This window comes from Artemia franciscana, chromosome 16 (genome assembly GCF_032884065.1).
Source record: "Artemia franciscana chromosome 16, ASM3288406v1, whole genome shotgun sequence".
In the NCBI taxonomy this organism is placed as follows: domain Eukaryota; kingdom Metazoa; phylum Arthropoda; class Branchiopoda; order Anostraca; family Artemiidae; genus Artemia; species Artemia franciscana.
In genome coordinates this window covers 11,833,253-11,858,629 of record NC_088878.1, presented here as the reverse complement: position 1 = coordinate 11,858,629, position 25,377 = coordinate 11,833,253, and the positions used below count along the sequence as shown (strand labels likewise).

General features: G+C 33.9%; 1 pseudogene; it reads left to right on the top strand.

Moving 5' to 3' along the window:
* The first annotated feature begins 5,017 nt into the window (after positions 1-5,017).
* LOC136037079 (triosephosphate isomerase-like) lies at positions 5,018-5,978 on the top strand (annotated as a pseudogene).
* The last annotated feature ends 19,399 nt before the right edge of the window (positions 5,979-25,377 follow it).

The window sequence follows — 25,377 nt, the reverse complement described above, 5'->3', positions numbered from 1 at the left end:
CGCAACTAATATTTATAGCTTGAAAAAGATTTTTTTAGTTGCAGCAATATTTTGCGAGATGCAACTCAGCAATGTATTGCCAACAACTCAGCTTACGATTTAGTGTAAAGAGCGAGGTATTAATGAGGGTACAAGCCCCCTCGTATACATAATAAAAATATAAGAATATAAAGTTTGTTACGTAAGTTAATTCTTAAGTTACGTATATTTTTTACTAATAAAAACGTTCGTTAAAAATTAAAAGTTCTAGTTGCCTTTTTAAGCAACCGAAAAACTGCAGGGCAACTAAGCCTCCTTCTCCACCCCTTATTTCTCAAAATCGTCTGATCAAAACTAAGAGAAAGCTATTTAGCCAAAAAAAGAATTAATATGCAAAATTCATTTTAATAATTTATGTGCGGAGAGACAAAATCAAACATACATTAATTCAAAAACTTTCAGAAATTAAATAAAAAAATAATTTTTTTAACTGAAAGTAAGGAGCGACAATAAAACGAACAGAAATTACTCCGTATATGAAATGGGTTGTCCCCTCCGCAATCCCCGCTCTTTACCCTAAAGTTTGACTCTTTGCCACAATTCTACTTTTTAAAACAATTAAAAACTTTAGCGTAAAGAGCGAGGGATTGGGGAGGGGACAACCCATTTCCTACACGGAGTAATTTCTGTTCGTTTTAAGCTTTAATGTCGCTCATTACTTTCAGTTAAAAAACTAGTTTTTTTAATTTGATTTTTAAACCAAAGAATCAGATTTTTACAGTGATTTCATATGTATATTTTTATAAGCTTATAATCAAAGTTTAACAAACAGTTTCCGGTAACGAAATATAAGTACGGAGCGAGGCGCCTCAATAGTAGCCAAAACAGTATGAAATAAAATTTCATAGAAATAGAATCAAACGAACTGAACTTTTATATTGATTCAGAATATATAAAGCTCATTAAGTTTAATGTTACCCATCAAAGGTTACGGGTAAAAAAGAAATTATTATTTTTTTTGGAAAAGGGCCAAAACACCCTCAAAACGTCAAGCAATCCTAATGAAAATTACAGCATCAGATTTGCAAATCAAAACATCTTCTGTAGAGGCTTATACCCAATTGTGGAATCTTATATTCTAATTTACCAGAAGAAAGATCATGGATTCGTTTTTTTTCTAGGGGTGATTGTATCAAACCATTTTATCCCCAAAGATTTAGAGGGATTATTTGATAGAAAATGAAAAGCTCTACAACTCTTTTTAAGCGGCGGGAAAGGGCATTTGGCCCCCCTGCCACGCCCCTTTCCCCCAAAGTTGCCCCATCCAAATTTTGAGATAGTCATTTCTTCAACATAGTTGAAGTTTCTAGCAACTATGTCTTTGGTGATAACATGACACTAATTTCCAAAATGTACCATTGTTCACTTATAGTATTTACTAATAGGATGTGTACGGACATTTTTGGGTGGGGGGGGGATATTCTTCTTGGTTGAATTTATTACGGCAGAAATTTCGGTGGAGGGGGAAGTTTTTGGGTGTGAACTTTCCAGAAAAAGTTTACCCTGGAAAAATTAGAATATTAGGAAGGGGGGTAAACCCCCTCATATACGGAATAATTTCGACTCTTTAAAGTTTTAATATTGCTGCGTACTCTAAGTTGATTTTTTTTTTTGTATCTAACTAGAACATACGTAAGTTAGCATAATTAGGCTATAACAAAACAAGGAAAACAACATTCAAGGAAGGAAATCCCAACAAAAATATGCCTTGAAATTCTATCAACAAGTAAAATTGCATCATTTTTATGCAATCCATAAAAAGGGCTATACCGGTTTTGCATCTCACTCAGACTATCTGTCTTGGCTTTATCTCCAATTTGCCATGGCTTGATGCTAGCAACTTGATTTTAATTCAAAAACCAACAAACTCTGACTCTGAGTACCCATAACGCGATATCTGAAGCCAATATAATAAGAAATTTTTTCCCCAGAAAGGACACATGCTTCTGCCGTCATCTGTCGTCTTGATCTTAGCATCTTATCGTAAAAAATACTGCAACTGTCTTGGCAGTGTCCAAGCGCATTTTTTTTTTTAAATTGGATTTCTTTTTTTGAAGTTGGTATTCTGTTAAGATTCAGCGAGGCTCTTTTCCGCTCCTGAAAAAGCACACAATTCAGAAACTAAATATAACCATAGTAAACGTGCACTTTCTACTTTGATTTCTTCCTGGTTATGCCTCACACACTTGTGTTTCATCATTTTGGAGTCTATAGTCTAAAAAAGAGAGAGATTAAAAGGTTTGTCTGGGATTTTGTTTGTATTAAATAAATAAACAACAAGTCTTTTCTACTGGAAGTAAGGAGGGTCAGAATTTCAGATATTGACAAAATCTGAAAAGTAAAAATACATTTTTTAAGAGAAAATAGTGCAGAGCTATATTAGCTGATACGCATAGTAATATGGTAAAAGAAAGACAGGTAAAATTAAGTGCCTGATGCATTTTATTAAGGTTGAACTTCCTATCCCCCTTAGATAGGACACACCCCTGTCTATGTCTACGGTGCAAATTACTCCCCTACAGTTTTCTAAGAAATAAATCCTGCTTCACTGGAGGCGACTGGTAGGATCTTGAGTGTCGATGAATCTTTTCTTTCTTCGTAAAATGCTTCTGCCTTCATCTGTCGTGTTGATCTTGGCATCTTAATGTAAAAAATACTTCAACTGGCATGACAGTGTCCAAGCACAATTTTTTTAAAATTGGATTTTGTTTTTTAAAGTTGGTATTCTTTTAATATTCAGCGAAGCTCTTTTCCACCCTTGAAAAAGCACACAATTCAGAAGCTAAATAGTAGACATATTAAATGTGCACTTTCTACTTTGAGGTCTTCCTGGTTATGCCCTCTTGCACTTGTGTTTCATCACTTTGGAGTCTATAGTCTAGAATATATGATGTCCTAAATGAGAGGCATTATTTTGAGGATGACAACGTATATCTTGATCTAAGTGGCCATGAACGTGTAGGCTGTGGAAGTGTTGATTTCAAATTTATTGGTTGAATATGCGTAAACAAAGTGGAAAGTAATAATTCCTTCTTGAGCCATCAGTTAAGATAGTTATAAGCTATTCTGGTATTATGCAATGAGGCTCGCAAAGTATTTTGTCTTGAAACTCTTGAAAAAATAATTGATTCTAGAGTATTTTAAAGACATGCGGAATTATCAGCAGGAATACCTTAACCGAATGAGGCAATAAAATACGTGATGGAATAACATATGCTTACTTTCTCCAAAGAGCGAAAAAATGTATGTGGATGCACAAAGAACTTTGATTGGAGTCCACATATTTCTCATCGCAATGTGCTTTACCTCAGCTATATTTTTGAGCGTAGCATCAAACGTGCCATCCACATAAATACACTAAAAGTATGGATGTAGTGCAAGGAAAATAAAGGATATCGCCTTTGGAATCTTGTTGTGTAAAATATATCAGTTGTTATTTTGAGGATTTCAACTTAAATCCTAACGAAGTGACGACAAGCTTGAAAGCTGTGGAAATGTTACTAATTCCATTACAAGTTCGCTAATTTGATATGGGTAAACTACGATGGCAAGATAAGATAAGATAATATTTATTTTCAAAAGACTATCACAAGCTCTATAGAGCCGAATTCGCTTTATATGTCAGTAAAAGCTAAGCAAAATAAAATTTTCAATCAGTACATCAAGTCAAACACTTAAGATTAAAAAGAAATTAAAAAAGAAAAATCATCAAAGATAAAGGGCAAATCAGTAAACTTAACATTTAAATTACAAAAACATTGCAGTAAAAAAAAAACGGCAATAGAGGAAGAGGGGAATTTGGCAAGTACATAATCACGGATCATTATTAAGGTGTTCCAGAGTAAAGGGGATAAAACTTTTACGAAACCTTTTACGTAACAACTTATCGGAGAGTAAGTTGGGATTGCTAAGGAGGCTGACCTGGGGAGTCGGAGTGTAGTGGGATTGTGAAAATCAGGGAGTAAGTCCTCAGTACAGGGATTGGAAATGACTGATTTAGCGAAAAGCAGGCAAATTTTTGCCCTCCTTTCTTTTAAGGTGGTAATACGTGCAGCTTTAAAGTGGAAGGAGTACGGAATTTTGCCTTCTTTGTAAATGATCCTGGGCGAACGCTTTTGGACCGACTCGATTTTGTCAGTAAGTTCATTTGAAAGTTGCGAATGCCAGACCGGACATGCATATTCCAATAATGGCCTGACAAGGGATAAGTAAACACAGAGGGAATGTATCTTAGGAGATTTTAATTTGTTTAGCATCTTAAAATGGATAGTGAAAGATTTGCTTGTTTAACAATGTTGGAAACCTGTGTGCCCCACTTAAGATCATTAGAAATTGTGACACCAAGAAGCTTAACATGTTTCACTAGCATTTCGTGAGGGATCGGGTCGCAAAAAACAGGAGTAGATTTCAAGAAGTTGATCGTCATTATCGGTGATTTAGTGGGATTTACTGTCATTTTTAGATTCTTAGATTCATCCGAACATTGGGTTAGGATTTCAATGGGGTCACTTTTAATATTACTACGACATACTTCAAGGAACGACAAGTCATCCACATATTTCCATACTTATAAATTCCTAGCCAATATTGTTAATCACGACAAGAAATAAGAGTGGTCCCAATAAGGTTCCTAGGGAGGGGGTTGGAGTAAGTATTTTTGTATTTTACAACTTGCGATCTCTTTGAAAGGAATAATATAACAATATTCACTAAAAGTGGGTTAATTTCAAAGTTAACATGTAGTAAACGAATTAGGATATTGTGCTAAACTAAGTCAAATGCTTTTTGGAAATCGACTAAAACCAGGTTTAGTATTAAATTGTTTAAAGAGTAAAAAACTGGTGATTGCAAAAATATTTGAATATATTTTGACAATGGGTTAAAGCAATCCAAAAACTTTAAAAAAGAAAACCAAAAGTTTGAAGCTTAGTAGAAATTGTTGTTTGAAATTGGACCAAGGATTGTTGTTAATTAAAGAGAAATTGTTGTTAGAAATGTTGTCTGCACCAAGGAATTTCTTCGTCGGTGGAAACTGGAAGTTAAATGGAAATAAGCAGGAAATTGGAAAAATAATAAATTTCCTAACTGCTGGAAATCTTGACCCAAGCACAGAGGTTGTATGTGCTCCTCCTACCATTTATTTGGAATATGTTAGAAAAACTTTACCATCATCAGTTTGTGTGGCAGCACAAAATTGCTACAAGGTTCCTAAAGGAGCATTTACTGGAGAGACTAGTCCTGCAATGATCAAAGATGTTGGAGTTGAGTGGGCCATCATAGGTCATTCTGAGAGACGAAATGTGTTTGGGGAATCTGATGAGCTAATTGGGCCAAGGTTGGCCATGCCCTTGAAGCTGGGTTGAAGGTGATTCCATGCATTGGTGAAAAACTCGAAGAGAGGGAAAGTGGAAAGACAGAGGAGGTTGTTTTCTGTCAGCTGAAAGCAATTGCTGATAATATCAAGCCTGATCAATGGCAAAATGTGGTCATTGCCTATGAGCCGGTTTGGGCAATCGGTACTGGTAAAACAGCGTCTCCAGCTCAGGCTCAAGAGATCCATGTCAAGCTTCGCAAATGGCTAAACGATAACGTCTCTGCAGATGTGGCTTGGAAAACACGAATTATTTATGGTGGCTCCGTAACTGCTGATAACTGTCGTGAACTTGCCAGAGAGAGAGATATTGACGGTTTTCTCGTCGGTGGCGTGTCTCTCAAGCCAGATTTTGTTCAAATTGTAAATGCCCGTCAGTAAATTGTAGAGGATTTGTTTATTTTTTTTAATCTGATTGTTTGAGATACTTTTCTTATATTATGACATACTGGCTGTGTTGGCTAAATGAAAGGCGGAACTGCATTGTAAATGCAACCAGCAAATTTCTGTGTAAAAGATTGGTTGAAATAAAGTAAATTGTGCATCTAAAAAAAAAAAAAACTAATAACCTATAAAAAACTTAAATAACCTTTTTCTGGATATTGAATAAAGCTGTTTGGCAAGAAAAAACTAAAAACAGAAAAAAAAATAAAAGCTAAAAAAAGAAAAACTAAAAAAGAAAACAAATTAATAAAAAGAAAAAACAAAAAAGAAAAACTAAAACAGAAAAAAAGTAAAAAAAGAAAAAGCCAAAAAAGAAAAAACTAAAAAAGGAACTATATCTATATATATATACTAGCTGTTGGGGTGGCGCTTCGCGCCACCCCAACACCTAGTTGTTGGGGGCGCTTCGCGCCCCCCCAAGCTCCCCCGCGCGCGTAAGTCGTTACGCGCCATATTAGTTACGCGCCATTGTAGTTGTGTCCCTATGTCCCACCTGTGAATATAGATATATATATATATATATATATATATATATATATATATATATATATATATATATATATATATATATATATATATATATATATATATATATGTTTTTAACTACGTAAAACTTGCGAATATACAACATTCTTTGCTGTCCCATTGTCTGTGCATATAAATAGAATGTCAGGTTTAACGACTCTTGAACATGCAACATATAATGGTCCATGGGAAAACAATCCGTATTCAGATCTATACCTCATGATTCTAATGATTGCCCTTGAGCTATGTAGATGATGATTGCTAATCGACGATTCCCTGTGTCGCCATCGTCATTTATATATCCCCCTGAGCCCCCCAGCGTCCCTGTTGTAGTTGTGTCCCTGTGTCCCGGTCGTCATGTCCCGGTGTCCTGGTCGTCATTTGTGTCCCGGTCTGTAAATACATTCGTTTTTCAATTGGTCTTTTTTTAGGTTTTAGTTTTTTACCTTTTTTAGTTTTTTTTTCTTTTTTTGGTTTTGTTTTTCTCCTTTATTTTTCATTTTTTTTCCTTTTTCATTTTATTTTCTTTTTTTGTTTTTTTTTAGCTTTTTAGCTTTTTAGTTTTTTATTAGTTTTTAGTTTTTTTTTCTTTGTAGTTTTTTTTGTAGTTTTTACCTTTTTTTAGTTTTTAATTTTTTTTAACTTATGTCCTGGTCGTCATTTATACTCCCTGTGTCCCGGTCGTCATTTGTGTCCCGGTGCTTTGTTGATGGTGATTGCTAATCGAACATTCCTTGTGTCCCGGTCGTCATTTATATTCCCTATGTGCCGATGTCCCGGTCGTCATTTGTGTCCAGATATCCCGGTCTGTAATTTCCTCAGTCGAAAACATGACGTCAGTCGACACAGAAACATGACGTCACCTGACAGATCCACAGACAGACAACTTATTTTTATATATATAGATATATATATATATATATATATATATATATATATATATATATATATATATATATATATATATATATATATATATATATATATATATATATATATATATATATATATATTTTCTTTCTAGTTTTTTTGTAGTTTTTACCTTTTTTAGTTTTTTTCTTCTTTTGTATTAATGCTTAAGCCAAGGTTCAAACCTGGAGCCTTTCGGACCTAGAACCTGAAACATAACGCTTTACCAACTCAGCTACTTCGGCTTGAATACATTCGTTTTGAGCAGCTTCCTCGGGTGTTGCCATTGTAGGTTCTTCAGTCATTTTACAATTAGAAATTTCTCTTTCAACGGTCTTCTTACAATTAAAAATTTGTCTTTGAACGATATTCTCAAATACCTGTGTCCTGGTCGTCATTTATATTCCCTGTGTCCCGGTCGTCGTTTGTGTCCCGGTATCCCAGTCTGTAATTTCTCTTTGAGTGTCCCGGTCGTTATTTATATTCCCTCTGTCCCGGTCGTCATTTGTGTCCCGGTCTGTAATTTCTCTTTGAGTGTTTTTTCTTTTTAGTATTTTTTAGTTTTTTACATTTTTTCTTTTTTCAGTTTTCTTTTTCTTCTTTTTTTTTCAGCTTCACTATGAAATACATATCGCCGAACCTTGGTTTTTTAACTAAAATCTGGTAGGCATTGATGACCTTATCCAAGTCAAAATCCCAAACCCAATCATCATCGCTATCATTTTCAGTTTTGATATGTTTTGACTCTCGCTGTCCAGGTGGATCTTCATCCAACTGCGCGGTTTTGCGTTTTTTAGCCTCAAGCCTGTTTCCTTGCTGTTCTTTTGATTCCTCGGCACGCTTTCTTTTCTGACTTTCTCTATCAGCAGCAAGTTTTTTGGCATAGACTCTTTGAGCAACTTCATCGGCTTTTGCCATTGTAAGTTCATCAGTCATTTTAAACTTAAACATTAATAGATTTCTACGTGAACATATATGTCTTAAATATCTTTAATGACGTCACCGTCATAGGAAAAATGACGACAACTAACTTCATGACGTCAGTCGACACAGAAACATGACGTCACCTGTTTTTAGTTTTTTACATTTTTTCTTTTTCCCGTTTTCTTTTTCTTCTTTATTTTTCAGCTTCACTATGAAATACATATCGCCGAACCTTTGTTTTTTTTAAACTAAGATCTGGTAGGCATTGATGACCTTATCCAAGTCAAAATCCCAAACCCAATCATCATCGCTATCATTTTCAGTTTTGATATGTTTTGACTCTCGCTGTCCAGGTGGATCTTCATCTAACTGCGCGGTTTTGCGTTCTTTAGCCTCAAGCCTGTTTCCTTGCTGTTCTTTTGATTCCTCGGCACGCTTTCTTTTCTGACTTTCTCTATCAGCAGCAAGTTTTTTGGCATAGACTTTTTGAGCATCTTTTTCCTGGTCGTCATTTATACTCCCTGTGTCCCGGTCGTCATTTGTGTCCCGGTGCTTTGTTGATGGTGATTGCTAATCAAACATTCCTTGTGTCCCGGTCGTCATTTATATTCCCTATGTGCCGGTGTCCCGGTCGTCATTTGTGTCCCGATGTCCCGGTCTGTAATTTCGTCAGTCGAAAACATGACGTCAGTCAACACAGAAACATGACGTCACCTGACAGACACACAGACAGACAACTTATTTATATATATATAGATATATATAGATATATATATATATATATATATATATATATATATATATATATATATATATATATATATATATATATATATATATATATATATATATATATATATATTGTTTTTATCCTTTATTTTTCAGTTTTTTCCTTTTTTTCTTTTTTTCTTTTTTAATTTTTTTAATTTTTTATTAGTTTTTAGTTTTTTTATTTTTAGTTTTTTTGTAGTTTTTACCTTGTTTTAGTTTTTTTAGTTTTTTTAGTTTTTTTATTTTTTTCTTTTTATTTTTTTTTGTAGTTTCTCAGACCTAGAACCTGGAACATAACGCGTTACAAACTCAGCTACTCGGGTTTGAATACATTCATTTTTGAACTGGTTGATGAAATAAATTTTTTGTTGTTAGTTTTTCTTTCTTTTTTTTTTAGTTTTTTTTGTAGTTTTTACCTTTTTTAATTTTTTTTTCTTCTTTTGTATTCCGGGTTGAACCTCTCAGATCTACAACCTGAAACATAACGCTCTACCAATATTAGTTACGCGCCATTGTAGTTGTGTCCATGTGTCTTTTAGTTTCATTATTGGTTTTTACCTTTTCTTTTTAGCTTTTTTAGCTCTTTTCTTTTTCTTTTTAGTCTTTTTTCTTTTTCAGTTTTTAGTTTTTTTATTAGTTTTTAGTTTTTCTTTCGTTTTAGTTTTTTTTCATTTTTACCTTTTTTTTAGTTGTTTTTAGGTTATTGTTTTGTAGTTTTTACGTTTTTTAGTTTTTTTCTTTTTTAGTTTTCAGTTTTTTAACTTTTATTAGTTTTTTTAGTATTCCAACCATTTTAGTTTTTTAAAGTTTTTTTCCTTTTTAGTTTTTTGTAGTTTTTACCTTTTTTAGTTTTTTTCTTCTTTTGTATTCAAGGTTCGAACCTGGAATCTCTCGAATCTAGAGCCTGGAACATACCGCGTTACCAACTTAGCTACATCAGCTTGTATACTTTCGTTTTTGAATTGGTATATGATGAAATAATTCAGACGTCATATGCGGACAGACAGACAGACAGACATAACCCACAAACAACTTATTTTTGTATAGATAGATACATATATATATATATATATATATATATATATATATATATATATATATATATCTTATATATATAAAAATAAGTTGTTTGTCTGTCTGTCGACTGACGTCATGTTTGTGTGTCGACTGACGTCATGTTTGTCGACTGACGTCATTTTAAGGATTGAGCTGTATGTCGTCATAAAGTTGTTTGTCGTCTGACGTCATGTTTGTCGACTAACGAAACTACAGACTGGGACACCGGGACACAAATGACGTGCTATGTCTGTTATAACGTAATAGAGGCAACAATCTTGACAGGGCCTTTTGAGGGTGAGGCTTTTCTTATTCCACGCATTCTCATGATTCCAATGGATCTGCCTTTTCAACCTAAAATATTGCAGTTCCCAATTTGATTAGCATATTTAGTTTTCAGTCCAGAACCACTAAAGCTATTATGTAAATATCAAAAATATTTATGTTGTCTGAGCTATAATTTTTAGTTTTTATTTCAAAAATAGAAAATTACCTGACAATTTTAGAATTATATCTATCTATATATTTAAAAATAAGTTGTCTGTCTGTGGATCAGGTGACGTCATGTTTCTGTGTCGACTGGCGTCTTGAAGTTAGTTGTCGTCATTTTTGCTATGACGGTGACGTCATTAAAGATATTTAAGACATATATGTTCACGTAGAAATCTATTAATGTTTAAGTTTAAAATGACTGATGAACTTACAATGGCAAAAGCCGATGAAGATGCTCAAAGAGTCTATGCCAAAAAACTTGCTGCTGATAGAGAAAGTCAGAAAAGAAACCGTGCCGAGGAATCAAAAGAACAGCAAGGAAACAGGCTTGAGGCTAAAGAACGCAAAACCACGCAGTTAGATGAATATCCACCTGGACAGCGAGAGTCAAAACATATCAAAACTGAAAATGATAGCGATGATGATTGGGTTTGGGATCTTGACTTGGATAAGGTCATCAATGCCTATCAGATTTTAGTTAAAAAAAACAAAGGTTCGGCGATATGTATTTTATAGTGAAGCTGAAAAATAAACAAGAAAAAGAAAACTGAAAAAAGAAAAAATGTAAAAAACTAAAAAATACTAAAAAGAAAAAACACTCAAAGAGAAATTACAGACCGGGACACAAATGACGACCGGGACAGAGGGAATATAAATAACGACCGGGACGCTCAAGGAGAAATTACAGACTGGGATACCGGGACACAAATGACGACCGGGACACAGGCAATATAAATGACGACCAGGACAACAGTGGCAACACCCGAGGAAGCTGCTCAAAACGAATGTATTCACGCCGAAGTAGCTGAGTTGGTAAAGCGTTATGTTTCAGGTTCTAGGTCCGAGAGGCTCCAGGTTTGAACCTTGGCTTTAGCATTAATACAACAGAAGAAAAAACTAAAAAAGGTAAAAACTGCAAAAAAACTAAAAAGAAAATATATATATATATATATATTTATATATATCATCTTTTCCACAAAAATAATAATTTAGAGCTTCTGCTTAAAAACAGCAATCGAATTGATCCCTCCTGATACGCAACTATCAACAAAGTGGCAATCGTTGTGGTCGGTGATCAGTTGTTACCTCGAGATAATATTCTTTATAGGCGAAACAATCAGTTGACAAGAATTGCTTAAACTCATTGGTGCTACGATGCCCTACAATATCCTGACGAATATAAATGACGCCCGGGACACTCAAATAGAAATCACAGACTGGGACACCGGGACACAAATGACGACGGGGCCACAGGGAATATAAATGACGACCCGGACACAGGGACACAACTACAACGGGGACGCCGGGGGGCACAGGGGGATATATAAATGACGAAGGCAACAAAGGAAATGGTCGATTAGCAATCACCATCAACATAGCTCAAGGGCAATCAATAGAATCATGAGGTATAGATCTGAATACGGATTGTTTTCCAATGGACCATTATGCGTTGCATGTTCATGAGTCGGTAAACCTGACAATCTATTTATATGCACAGACGATGGGACAGCAAAGAATGTTGTATATTCGCAAGTTTTACGTAGTTAAAAACATATATATATATATATATATATATATATATATATATATATATATATATATATATATATATATATATATATATATATATATATATATATATATATATATATATATATATATCTATATATATAAAAATAAGTTGTCTGTCTGTCTGTGGATCTGTGGATCAGGTGACGTCATGTTTCTGTGTCGGCTGACGTCATGAAATTAGTTGTCAGGTGACGTCATGCTTATGTGTCGGCTGACGTCATGAAATTAGTTGTCGTCATTTTTGCTTTGACGGTGACGTCATTCAAGTTATATAAGACATATGTTCACGTAGAAATCTATTAATGTTTAAGTTTACAATGACTGATGAAGATGCTCAAAGAGTCTATGCCAAAAAACTTGCTGCTGATAGTTCCTCGGCACGCTTTCTTTTCTGACTTTCTCTATCAGCAGCAAGTTTTTTGGCATAGACTCTTAGAGCATCTTCATCAGTCATTGTAAACTTAAACATTAATAGATTTCTACGTGAACATATGTCTTATATAACTTGAATGACGTCACCGTCAAAGCAAAAATGACGGCAACTAATTTCATGACTTAATTTCAGAACTTAATTTCTGTCTTGACTGACGTCATGAAATTAGTTGTCGTCATTTTTGTTATGATGATGCTTAGTATATTGTAAAACACATTAATTTGGTTAATAATATACCATTTAAAACACCAAAATGAACATGCTGGAGTAGTCACTCGGTGAGAGAGGGTGTCAGAACGGAGAATGAAGGTCCCAGGTTCAAATCCTGGTTAGGCTAAAAAAGGTAAAAATCTAAAAACTAAAAAAAAAACTGAAAAAAACTAAAAAAGGCAAAAACTACAAAAAAAACTAAAGACTAATAAAAAAAATTAAGAATAAAAATAAAAAAAAATAAAAAAGATAAAAACTAAAAAAAAAAGTAAAAAGAAAAAACGAAAAAAAAAAACTAAAAAAGCTAAAAAAAGGTAAAAACCAATAAAAAACTGAAAAGAAAAAAAGGAATAAAACTAAAAAAATTTTCATCTAAAAAACTAAAAAAAAACTAAAAAAGGTAAAAACTAAAAGAACTAAAAAGAAAAAAAACTAAAAAAAGGAAAAAAACTGAAAAATAAAGGAGAAAAAGAAAACTAAAAAAATATAAATAAAAATAGAAAAACTAAAAAGATAAAAACTTCAAAAAAACTAAAAAGAAAAAAGAAAAAAACTTAAAAAACCTAAAAAAAGGTCAAAACCAATAAAAAAAAACTAAAAGGAATAAAAGGGAAAAAATTAAAAATTTATTTCATCATATACCAATTCAAAAACGAATGTATACCGGGATGACGACCGGGACACAGGGAATATAAATGACACAACTACAACGGGGACGCCGGGGGGCACAGGGGGATATAAATGACGACCGGGACACAAGGAATATAAATGACGCCCGGGACACTCAAAGAGAAATCAGAGACTGGGACACCGGGACACAAATGACGAACGGGACACAGGGAATATAAATGACGACCGGGACAGAGGGACATAACTACAAAGGGGACGCCGGGGTGCACAGGGGGATATATAAATGACGATGGCGACTCAGGGAATGGTCGATTAGCAATCACCATCAACAAAGCTCAAGGGCAATCATTAGAATCATGAGGTATAGATCTGAATACGGATTGTTTTCCCATTGACCATTATATGTTGCATGTTCAAGAGTCGGTAAACCTGACAATCTATTTATATGCACAGACAATGGGACAGCAAAGAATGTTGAATATTCGCAAGTTTTACGTATTTAAAAACATATATATATATATATATATATATATATATATATATATATATATATATATATATATATATATATATATATATATATATATATATCTATATTCACAGGTGGGACATAGGGACACAACTACAATGGCGCGTAACTAATATGGCGTGTAACGACTTACGCGCGCGGGGGGGCTTGGGGGGGCGCGAAGCGCCCCCACCAACTAGGTGTTGGGGTGGCGCGAAGCACCACCCCAACAGCTAGTATATCTATAATATTAAGTTGTCTGTCTGTCTGTGGATCAGGTGACGTCATGTTTCTGTGTTAACTGACGTCATGAAATTAGTTGTCGTCATTTTTGCTTTGACGGTGACGTCATTAACGGTATTTAAGACATTTGTTCACGGAAAAATGTTTAATTGTAAAATGACTGAAGAACCTACAATGGCAACAGCCGAGGAAGCTGCTCAAAGAGTTTATGCCAAAAAACTTGCTGCTGATAGAGAAAGTAAGAAAAGAAAGCGTTCCGAGGAATCACAAGAACAGCAAGAAAACAGGCTTGCGGCTAAAGAACGCAAAACCGCGCAGTTAGATGAAAATCCACCTGGACAGCGAGAGTCAAAACATATCAAAACTGAAAATGATAGCGATGATGATTGGGTTTGGGATTTTGACTTGGATAAGGTCATCAATGCCTACCAGATTTAAGTTAAAAAAACAAAGGTTCGTCGATATGTACTTCATAGTGACGCTGAAAAATAAAGAAGAAAAAGAAAACTGAAAAAAGAAAAAAGGTAAAAAACTAAAAAAAAACTAAAAAGAAAAAACACTCAAAGAGAAATTACAGACCGGGACACAAATGACGATCGAGACAGAGGGAATATAAGTGACGACCGGGAACCTCAAAGAGAAATTACAGACTGGGACACCCGGACACAAATCACGACCGGGACACAGGGACACATCTACAACGGGGACGCCGGGGGCACAGGCGGGATATATAAATGACGACCGGGACACAGGGATTGTTCGAATAGAAATTACAGACCGGGACACCGGGACACAGGGGAATATAAATGACGACCGGGACACTCAAAGAGAAATTACAAACTGGGACACATGGACACAAATGACGGCCGGGACACGGAATATAAATGACGACTGGGACACAGGGACACATCATTAGAATAATGTGGTATAGATCTGAATACGGATTGTTTTTCCCATGGACAATTATATGTTGCATGTTCAAGAGTCAGTAAACCTGACAATCTATTTATATGCACAGACAATGGGACAGCGAAGAATGTTGTATATTCGCATGTTTTACGTAGTTAAAAACATATGTTTATATCTATCTCTATTCACAGGTGGGACACAGGGACACAACTACAATGGCGCGTAACTAATATGGCGCGTAACGACTTACGCGCGCGGGGGAGGCTTGGGGGGTGCGAAGGGCCCCACAGGACACAGGGACACATCATTAGAATAATGAGGTATAGATCTGAATACGGATTGTTTTTCCCATGGACAATTATATGTTGCATGTTCAAGAGTCAGTAAACCTGACAATCTATTTATATGCACAGACAATGGGACAGCGAAGAATGTTGTATATTCGCATGTTTTATGAAGTTAAAAACATATATTTATATCTATCTCTATTCACAGGTGGGACACAGGGACACAACTACAATGGCGTGTAACTAATATGGCGCGTAACGACTTACTCGCGCGGGGGGCGCGAAGCGTTCCACCAACTAGGTGTTGGGGTGGCGCGAAGCGCCACCCCAACAGCTTGTATATATATATCTATATATATAAAAATAAGTTGTCTGTCTGTCTGTGGATCAGGTGACGTCATGTTTCTGTGTTGACTGACGTCATGAAATTAGTTTTCGTCATTTTTGCTTTGAAGGTGACGTCATTAACGGTATCTAAGACACTTGTTCACGGAAAAATGTTTAATTGTAAAATGACTGAAGAACCTACAATGGCAACAGCCGAGGAAGCTGCTCAAAGAGTTTATGCCAAAAAACTTGCTGCTGACAGAGAAAGTAAGAAAAGAAAGCGTTCCGAGGAATCACAAGAACAGCAAGAAAACAGGCTTGCGGCTAAAGAACGCAAAACCGCGCAGTTAGATGAAAATCCACCTGGACAGCGAGAGTCAAAACATATCAAAACTGAAAATGATAGCGATGATGATTGGGTTTGGGATTTTGACTTGGATAAGGTCATTAATGCCTACCAGATTTAAGTTAAAAAAAACAAAGGTTCGTCGATATGTACTTCATAGTGACGCTGAAAAATAAAGAAGAAAAAGAAAACTGAAAAAAGAAAAAAGGTAAAAAACTAAAAAAAAAACTAAAAAAAAAAACACTCAAAGAGAAATTACAGACCGGGACACAAATGACGACCGAGACAGAGGGAATATAAGTGAAATTAACCGAGGGAATATAACCTCAAAGAGAAATTACAGACTGGGACACCCGGACATAAATCACGACCGGGACACAGGGAATATAAATGACGACCGGGACTCAGGGACACAACTACAACGGGGACGCCGGGGGCACAGGCGGGATATATAAATGACGACCGGGACACAGGGATTGTTCGAATAGAAATTACAGACCGAGACACCGGAACACAAATGACGACCAGGACACCGGGACACAGGGAATATAAAAGACGACTGGGGCACTCAAAGAGAAATTACAAACTGGGACACCGGGACACAAATGACAACCGGGACACAGGGAATATAAATGACGACCGGGACACAGGGACACATCATTAGAATAATGAGATATAGATCTGAATACGGATTGTTTTTCCCATGGACAATTATATGTTGCATGTTCAAGATTCAGTAAACCTGACAATCTATTTATATGCACAGACAATGGGATAGCGAAGAATGTTGTATATTCGCATGTTTTACGTAGTTAAAAACATATATTTATATCTATCTCTATTCACAGGTGGGACACAGGGACACAACTACAATGGCGCTTAACTAATATGGCGCGTAACGACTTACGCGCGCGGGGGGGCTTGGGGGGGGCGCGAAGCGCCCCACCAACTAGGTGTTGCGGTGGCGCGTAGCGCCACCCCAACAGCTAGTCTATCTATATAAAAATACGTTTTCTGTCTGTCTGTGGATCAGGTGACGTCATGTTTCTTTGTCGACTGACGTCATGAAGTTAGTTGTCGTCATTTTTGCTATGACGGTGACGTCATTAACGGTATCTAAGACATTTGTTCACGGAAAAATGTTTAATTGTAAAATGACTGAAGAACCTACAATGGCAACAGCCGAGGAAGCTGCTCAAAGAGTTTATGCCAAAAAACTTGCTGCTGATAGAGAAATTAAGAAAAGAAAGCGTTCCGAGGAATCACAAAAACAGCAAGAAAACAGGCTTGCGGCTAAAGAACGCAAAACCGCGCAGTTAGATGAAAATCCACCTGGACAGCGAGAGTCAAAACATATCAAAACTGAAAATGATAGCGATGATGATTGGGTTTGGTATTTTGACTTGGATAAGGTCATCAATGCCTACCAGATTTACGTTAAAAAAATAAAGGTTCGTCGATATGTACTTCATAGTGACGCTGAAAAATAAAGAAGAAGAAGAAAACTGAAAAAAGAAATAAGGTAAAAAAACTAAAAAAAAACTAAAAAGAAAAAACACTCAAAGAGAATTTACAGACCGGGACACAAATGACGACCGAGACAGAGGGAATATAAGTGACGACCGGGAACCTCAAAGAGAAATTACAGACTGGGACACCGGACACAAATCACGACCGGGACACAGGGAATATAAATGACGACAGGGACACAGGGACACAACTACAACAGGGACGCCGGGGGCACAGGCTGGATATATAGACACCGGGACACAAATGACGACCGGGACACAGGGAATATAAATGACGACCGGGACACTCAAAGAGAAATTACAAACTGGGACACCGGGACACAAATGACGACCGGGAAACAGGGAATATAAATGACGACCGGGACACAGGGACACATCGTTAGAATAATGAGGTAATGATCTGAATATGGATTGTTTTTCCCATGGACAATTATATGTTGCATGTTCAAGAGTCAGTAAACCTGACAATCTATTTATATGCACAGACAATGGGACAGCGAAGAATGTTGTATATTCGCATGTTTTACGTAGTTAAAAACATATATTTATATCTATTCACAGGTGGGACACATGGACACAACTACAATGGCGCGTAACTAATATGGCGCGTAACGACTTACGCGCGCGGGGGGGCTTGTATATATATATATATATACATATATATATATATATATATATATATATATATATATATATATATATATATATATATATATATATATATATATATATATATATATATATATATATATATATATATATATATATATATATATATATATATATATATATATATATATATATATATATATTCGTCGATATGTACTTCATAGTGACGCTGAAAAATAAAGAAGAAAAAGAAAACTGGAAAAAGAAAAAAGGTAAAAAACTAAAAAAAAACTAAAAAGAAAAAACACTCAAAGAGAAATTACAGACCGGGACACAAATGACGACCAAGACAGAGGGAATATAAGTGACGACCGGGAACCTCAAAGAGAAATTACAGACTGGGACACCCGGACACAAATCACGACCGGGACACAGGGAATATAAATGACGACCGGGACACAGGGACACAACTACAACGGGGACGCCAGGGGCACAGGCGGGATATATAAATAACGACCGGGACAAAGGGATTGTTCGAATAGAAATTACAGACCGGGACACCGGGACACAAATGACGACCGGGACACCGGGACACAGGGAATATAAATGACGACCGGGACACAGGGACACATCATTAGAATAATGAGGTATAGATCTGAATACGGATTGTTTTTCCCATGGACAATTATATGTTGCATGTTCAAGAGTCAGTAAACCTGACAATCTATTTATATGCACAGACAATGGGATAGCGAAGAATGTTGTATATTCGCATGTTTTACGTAGTTAAAAACATATATTTATATCTATCTCTATTCACAGCTGGGACACAGGGACACAACTACAATGGTGCGTAACTAATATGGCGCGTAACGACTTACGCGCGCGGGGGGGCTTGGGGGGGGGGGGCGAAACGCCCCACCAACTAGGTGTTGGGGTGGCGCGAAGCGCCACCCCAACAGCTAGTCTATCTATATAAAAATAAGTTGTCTGTCTGTCTGTGGATCAGGTGACGTCGTGTTTCTTTGTCGACTGACGTCATGAAGTTAGTTGTCGTCATTTTTGCTATGACGGTGACGTCATTAACGGTATTTAAGACATTTGTTCATGGAAAAATGTTTAATTGTAAAATGACTGAAGAACCTACAATGGCAACAGCCGAGGAAGCTGCTCAAAGAGTTTATGCCAAAAAACTTGCTGCTGATAGAGAAATTAAGAAAAGAAAGCGTTCCGAGGAATCACAAGAACAGCAAGAAAACAGGCTTGCGGCTAAAGAACGCAAAACCGCGCAGTTAGATGAAAATCCACCTGGACAGCGAGAGTCAAAACATATCAAAACTGAAAATGATAGCGATGATGATTGGGTTTGGGATTTTGACTTGGATAAGGTGATCAATGCCTACCAGATTTACGTTAAAAAAACAAAGGTTCGTCGATATGTACTTCATAGTGACGCTGAAAAATAAAGAAGAAGAAGAAAACTGAAAAAAGAAAAAAGGTAAAAAAACTAAAAAAAAACTAAAAAGAAAAAACACTCAAAGAGAATTTACAGACCGGGACACAAATGACGACCGAGACACTGGGAATATAAATGACGACCGGGACACTCAAAGAGAAATTACAGACTGGGACACCCGGGACACAAATGACGACCGGGACACAGGGAATATAAATGACGACCGGGACACAGGGACACATCATTAGAATAATGAGGTAATGATCTGAATACGGATTGTTTTTCCCATGGACAATTATATGTTGCATGTTCAAGAGTCAGTAAACCTGACAATCTATTTATATGCACATACAATGGGACAGCGAAGAATGTTGTATATTCGCATGTTTTACGTAGTTAAAAACATATATTTATATCTATTCACAGGTGGGACACATGGACACAACTACAATGGCGCGTAACGACCTACGCGAGCGGGGGGGCTTGTATATATATATATATATATATATATATATATATATATATATATATATATATATATATATATATATATATATATATATATATATATATATATATATATATATATATATATATATATATATATATATATATATATATATATATATATATATATATATATATATATATATATATATATATATATATATATATATATATATATATATATATATATATATATATATATATATATATATATATATATATATATATATATATATATATATATATATATATATATATATATATATATATATTCACAGGTGGGACATAGGGACACAACTACAATGGCGCGTAACTAATATGGCGCGTAACGACTTACGCGCGCGGGGGGGCTTGGGGGGGGGGGCGCGAAGCGCCCCCACCAACTAGGTTTTGGGGTGGCGCGAAGCGCCACCCCAACAGCTAGTATATATATACATATATATATATATATATATATATATATATATATATATATATATATATATATATATATATATATATATATATATATATATATATATATATATATATATATGTATATATATATATATATATATATATATATATATATATATATATATATATATATATATATATATGTATATATATGTATATATATATATATGTATATTATATATATATATATATATATATATATATATATATATATATATATATATATATATATATATATATATATATATAAATAAGTTGTCTGTCCGTTACGCCAGATTATATATTCTATATATATAAAAGAAAACAAACTAGAATGTAAAAACTGGAAATTGCATAAATATTTCGAAATATTTTGACAATAGATTAAAGTAATTCGAAAAAAGAAAAATGGTAAAAAACTAAAAAAAAACTAGAAAGAAAAAACTAAAAAAAAAATTAAAAATTAAAAAAATTAAAAACAAAAAAAAGAAAAAACTGGGAATTGCACAAATATTTCAATGTATAAAATATATATAATAAAGTGTCTATATATATAAAAATCTATATATATAAAAATAAATTGTCTGTCTTTTATGTCTGTTACGCCAGATTATATCTTATCTATATATTAAAAATAAATTGTATGTATTTTTGTATTGAGGGTTTGCATATGACGTCTGAAATATAAAGAAGAAAAAGAAAACTGAAAAAAGAAAAATGGTAAAAAACTAATAAAAACTAAAAAGAACAAACTAAAAAAAACTAAAAAATAAAAAAAATTAAAAAAAGAAAAACTTAAAAAGAAAAAATGTAAAAGAAAATAAAAAAATAAAAAGGTAAAAAACTAAAAAGAAAAAAAACTAAAAAAAGCTAAACAACTAAAAAAAGAAAAAACTAAAAAAAAACTGGGAATTGCACAAATATTTCAATATATTTTGACAAAAGATTAAGGTAATTCGAAAACCTTAAAACAGATACCCAAAATTTGAGGTTTATTATAAATTGTTGGAGCTTTAGCTTGCTTGGCACGTAAAGATTTTTCCAAGTGTCAATGTTAGAATGAACGTTGACAAATTGAAGAAAACAAATCAATAAAAAGAAGAAACTTAAAAAAAAACTAAAAAAGAAAAAAACTAAGAAAAGAAAAAACTAAAAAAGAAAAAAAAACTGAAATGAAACTGTATCTATCTGTATCTATCTGTATCTAACTGTATATATAAAAATAAGTTGTCTGTGTGTGGATCTGTGGATGGATCAGGTGACGTCATGTTTCGGCTGTGGATCTGTGGATCAGGTGACGATCCACAAAAAAGGTAAAAAACTAAAAACTAAAAAAAAAACTGAAAAAACTAAAAAAAGGCAAAAACTACAAAAAAAACTAAAAACTAATAAAAAAAATAAAAAAGCTAAAAAACTAAAAAAACTAAAAAAACTAAAAAACTAAAAAAACTAAAAACTAAAAAAAAAACTTAAAAAAAGAAAAAACTGAAAAATAGAAGAGAAAAAGAAAACTAATAAAATTAAGAATAAAATAAAAAAAAATAAAAAAGATAAAAACTAAAAAAAAAAGTAAAAAGAAAAAACGAAAAAAACTAAAAAAGCTAAAAAAAAAGGTAAAAACCAATAAAAAAACTAAAAAGAAAAAAAGGAAAAAAAACTAAAAAAACTAAAAACTAAAAAAAAAAAACTTAAAAAAAAAGGAAAAAACTTAAAAATAGAAGAGAAAAAGAAAACTAATAAAATTAAGAATAAAAATAAAAAAAATAAAAAAGATAAAAACTAAAAAAAAAAGTAAAAAGAAAAAACGAAAAAAACTAAAAAAGCTAAAAAAAAGGTAAAAACCAATAAAAAACTAAAAAGAAAAAAAGGAAAAAAACTAAAAAAAATTTGCATCTAAAAAACTAAAAAAAACTAAAAAAGGTAAAAACTAAAAGAACTAAAAAAGAAAAAAAACTAAAAAAAGGAAAAAAACTGAAAAATAAAGGAGAAACAATCTAAATAAATGACGACACTCAAAGAGAAAGCGACCGGGACAAAAGGAATGTTCGATTAGCAATCAACAAAGCACCGGGACACAGGGAGTATAAAAGTAACGTCCGCGGATCGCTGGTTGGCATCGTTTATGGTTAGAACTAGGGCGGTATCTGATCGCCTTCGAACCTCTAACTTTCGTTCTTGATTAATGAAAACATTCTTGGCAAATGCTTTCGCAGCACAGGGAATATAAATGACGAGTGGGACACTCAAAGAGAAATTATATACTGGGACACAGGACGCAAATGACGACCGAAACACAGGGAACATAAATGACGACATAAAAATGACCGGTGGCACAGGGGGGGGTATATAAATGACGACAGGGACACAGGGAATGTTCGATTAGCAATCACCATCAACAAAGCTCAAGGGCAATTATTAAAAAAATGTGGTATAGATCTGAATACGGGTTGTTTTTCCCATGGACAATTATATGTTGCATGTTCAAGAGTCGGCAAATCTGACAATCTATTTATATGCACAGACAATGGGACAGCGAAGAATGTTGTATATTCGCAAGTTTTACGTAGTTATAAACATATATATATATATATATATATATATATATATATATATATATATATATATATATATATATATATATATATATATAATGTAAAATCTCCATTATTTTTCTAAAATCTCCTTATTTTTGTAAAATCTCCATTGAGAAAATTGAAGAGACCACAAAGTTATCCCACCTTAAAAGCTTAGACAAATTAATCTCACGTTGAATTAATTCAAAATCTGTAGTCAACTAGCAACCAACACCTTTTCACAAATATATGGCGTAGTGGCTATAGAAATGTCGCTTAAATCCCCGAATATTACCTTAATAATAAAAACTTGAATGATAGTAAAAACTATTTTTTACTCTTTTTTGTTGGTGAACCCCGGCCAGGGACTTTCAAAAATGTTGGGGAGCTCGGATGGGGAAGGTCGTCAAAGCATTGCAATTAATTACTCAGAATTTTGTATATTGGAAAATCAATAAATAAAATTGTAGATCTAAATAAAGAAGAATAAATAAAAGTTTATATTAAGAAGGAAATGACTGTCAGATTTTATGCTTTTGGATAATTACTTTTACTGTCTTATTGTTGCTCAAAGACAGGATTAATGCTTATTGAGACTCAAAATCCCCTTTACACTTAATTTAATTATAAATCAGTACAGTGAAGTCAAATAGACAAGAGCGTTATTAATATAAAAAAGACAGAGCAGGCCCACTAATATATTCAATCACCAAGCTGGAATATATGAACGGTATGAGGCAATGATAATTTAGAATATATGAGTATGAGTTTCAATTCTACTAAAGATAGAAAGAATATATGTGAATGCACAAAAATTTATATTGGAAATCTACATATTTTTCTTCGCAATTTCCTTTACACCCATCATATGTTTCAGTATTGTATTAAAAATAGAACTCTCATTAAGACTCCAAAAGTACGGATATTGTGCTCCTTGGAATTTATCGTATATTAAATGCAATGTCTTATTTTCAGGATGTCAACATATAAACTTGTAGCCTGTGGGGAAATTTCTATTTTTTATTGCGAATTAGCTGGTAGGATATGCGTCAATCAAGAGGAAGGCAGTAATTCCTACACAAGCAATCTGCCTGAATTGTTACATATCATTAGAAATAGAAAGTCAACATAAGGGGAAAGACTGGAACAGTTTAACCTTCTAAACCATAGTTGTTATTTCTCCATATTCTAAAATAATTAACTATAAACCTTTTCGCATCGTGTATGAATGAGACTTAATACTTATTTTAAAAACACGAATGATCCCCGAGTATATTGATGACAGAAGATTATACGCCAGAATTTACTAACTGTATGAGGTAAACATATAAGCCAGAATTTATTAACTGTATGTGAATTTATTTATTCCTAACCTATTAATTCGGGAAATAATCAATTAATACACAATCAATTAAGGCTACACCGTTTTACATCACGTATGGCAGAATTTAAAAGTCCTTTTAAATACATTACAGAATACAAAGACTAATTATTATGCCAAAAGATAATTGTAAGCACGTATAATTTAACTAAATTAGTTAATGATGTAAACGCATTTGGACCCACTCGATTTTGTCACTAAGTTCATCTGAAAGTTGCAAATGCCAGACCGGACATGCATATTCCAATAACGGTCTGATAAAGGATAATTAAACACAGAGGGAATGTATCTTAGGACATTTAAATTTGTTTAGCAGCTTAAAATGGATAGTGAAACATTTGCTTGTTTAACAATGTTGGAAACATGTGTGTCCCACTTAAGATCATTAGAAATTGTGACACCAAGAAGCTTAACATGTTTCACTAGCATTTCGTGTGGGATCGGGTCTAAAAAAAACAGGAGTAGATTTCAAGAAGTTGATCGTCATTATCTGTGATTTAGTGGGATTTACTGTCATGTTTAGATTCTTAGATTCGTCCGAACATTGGGTTAGGATTTTAATAGGATCACTTTTAATATTCCTATGACATACTTCAAGGATCGACAAGTCATCCACATATTTCCATCTTTGGGGGAATTCCTTGCCAATATCGTTAATGATGACAAGAAATAAGAGTGGTCCCAATAAGGTTAAATGAGGTATTCCACAGTACCTAGGGAGGGGGTTGGAGTAAGTATTTCTGTATTTTACAACTTGCGATCTGTTTGAAATTAACGATATAACCATATTTACTAAAAGTGGGTCAATTTCAAAGTTATCACGTAGTAAACGAATTAGGATATTGTGGTCAACTAAGTCAAATGCTTTTTGGAAATCGACTAAAACTAAAG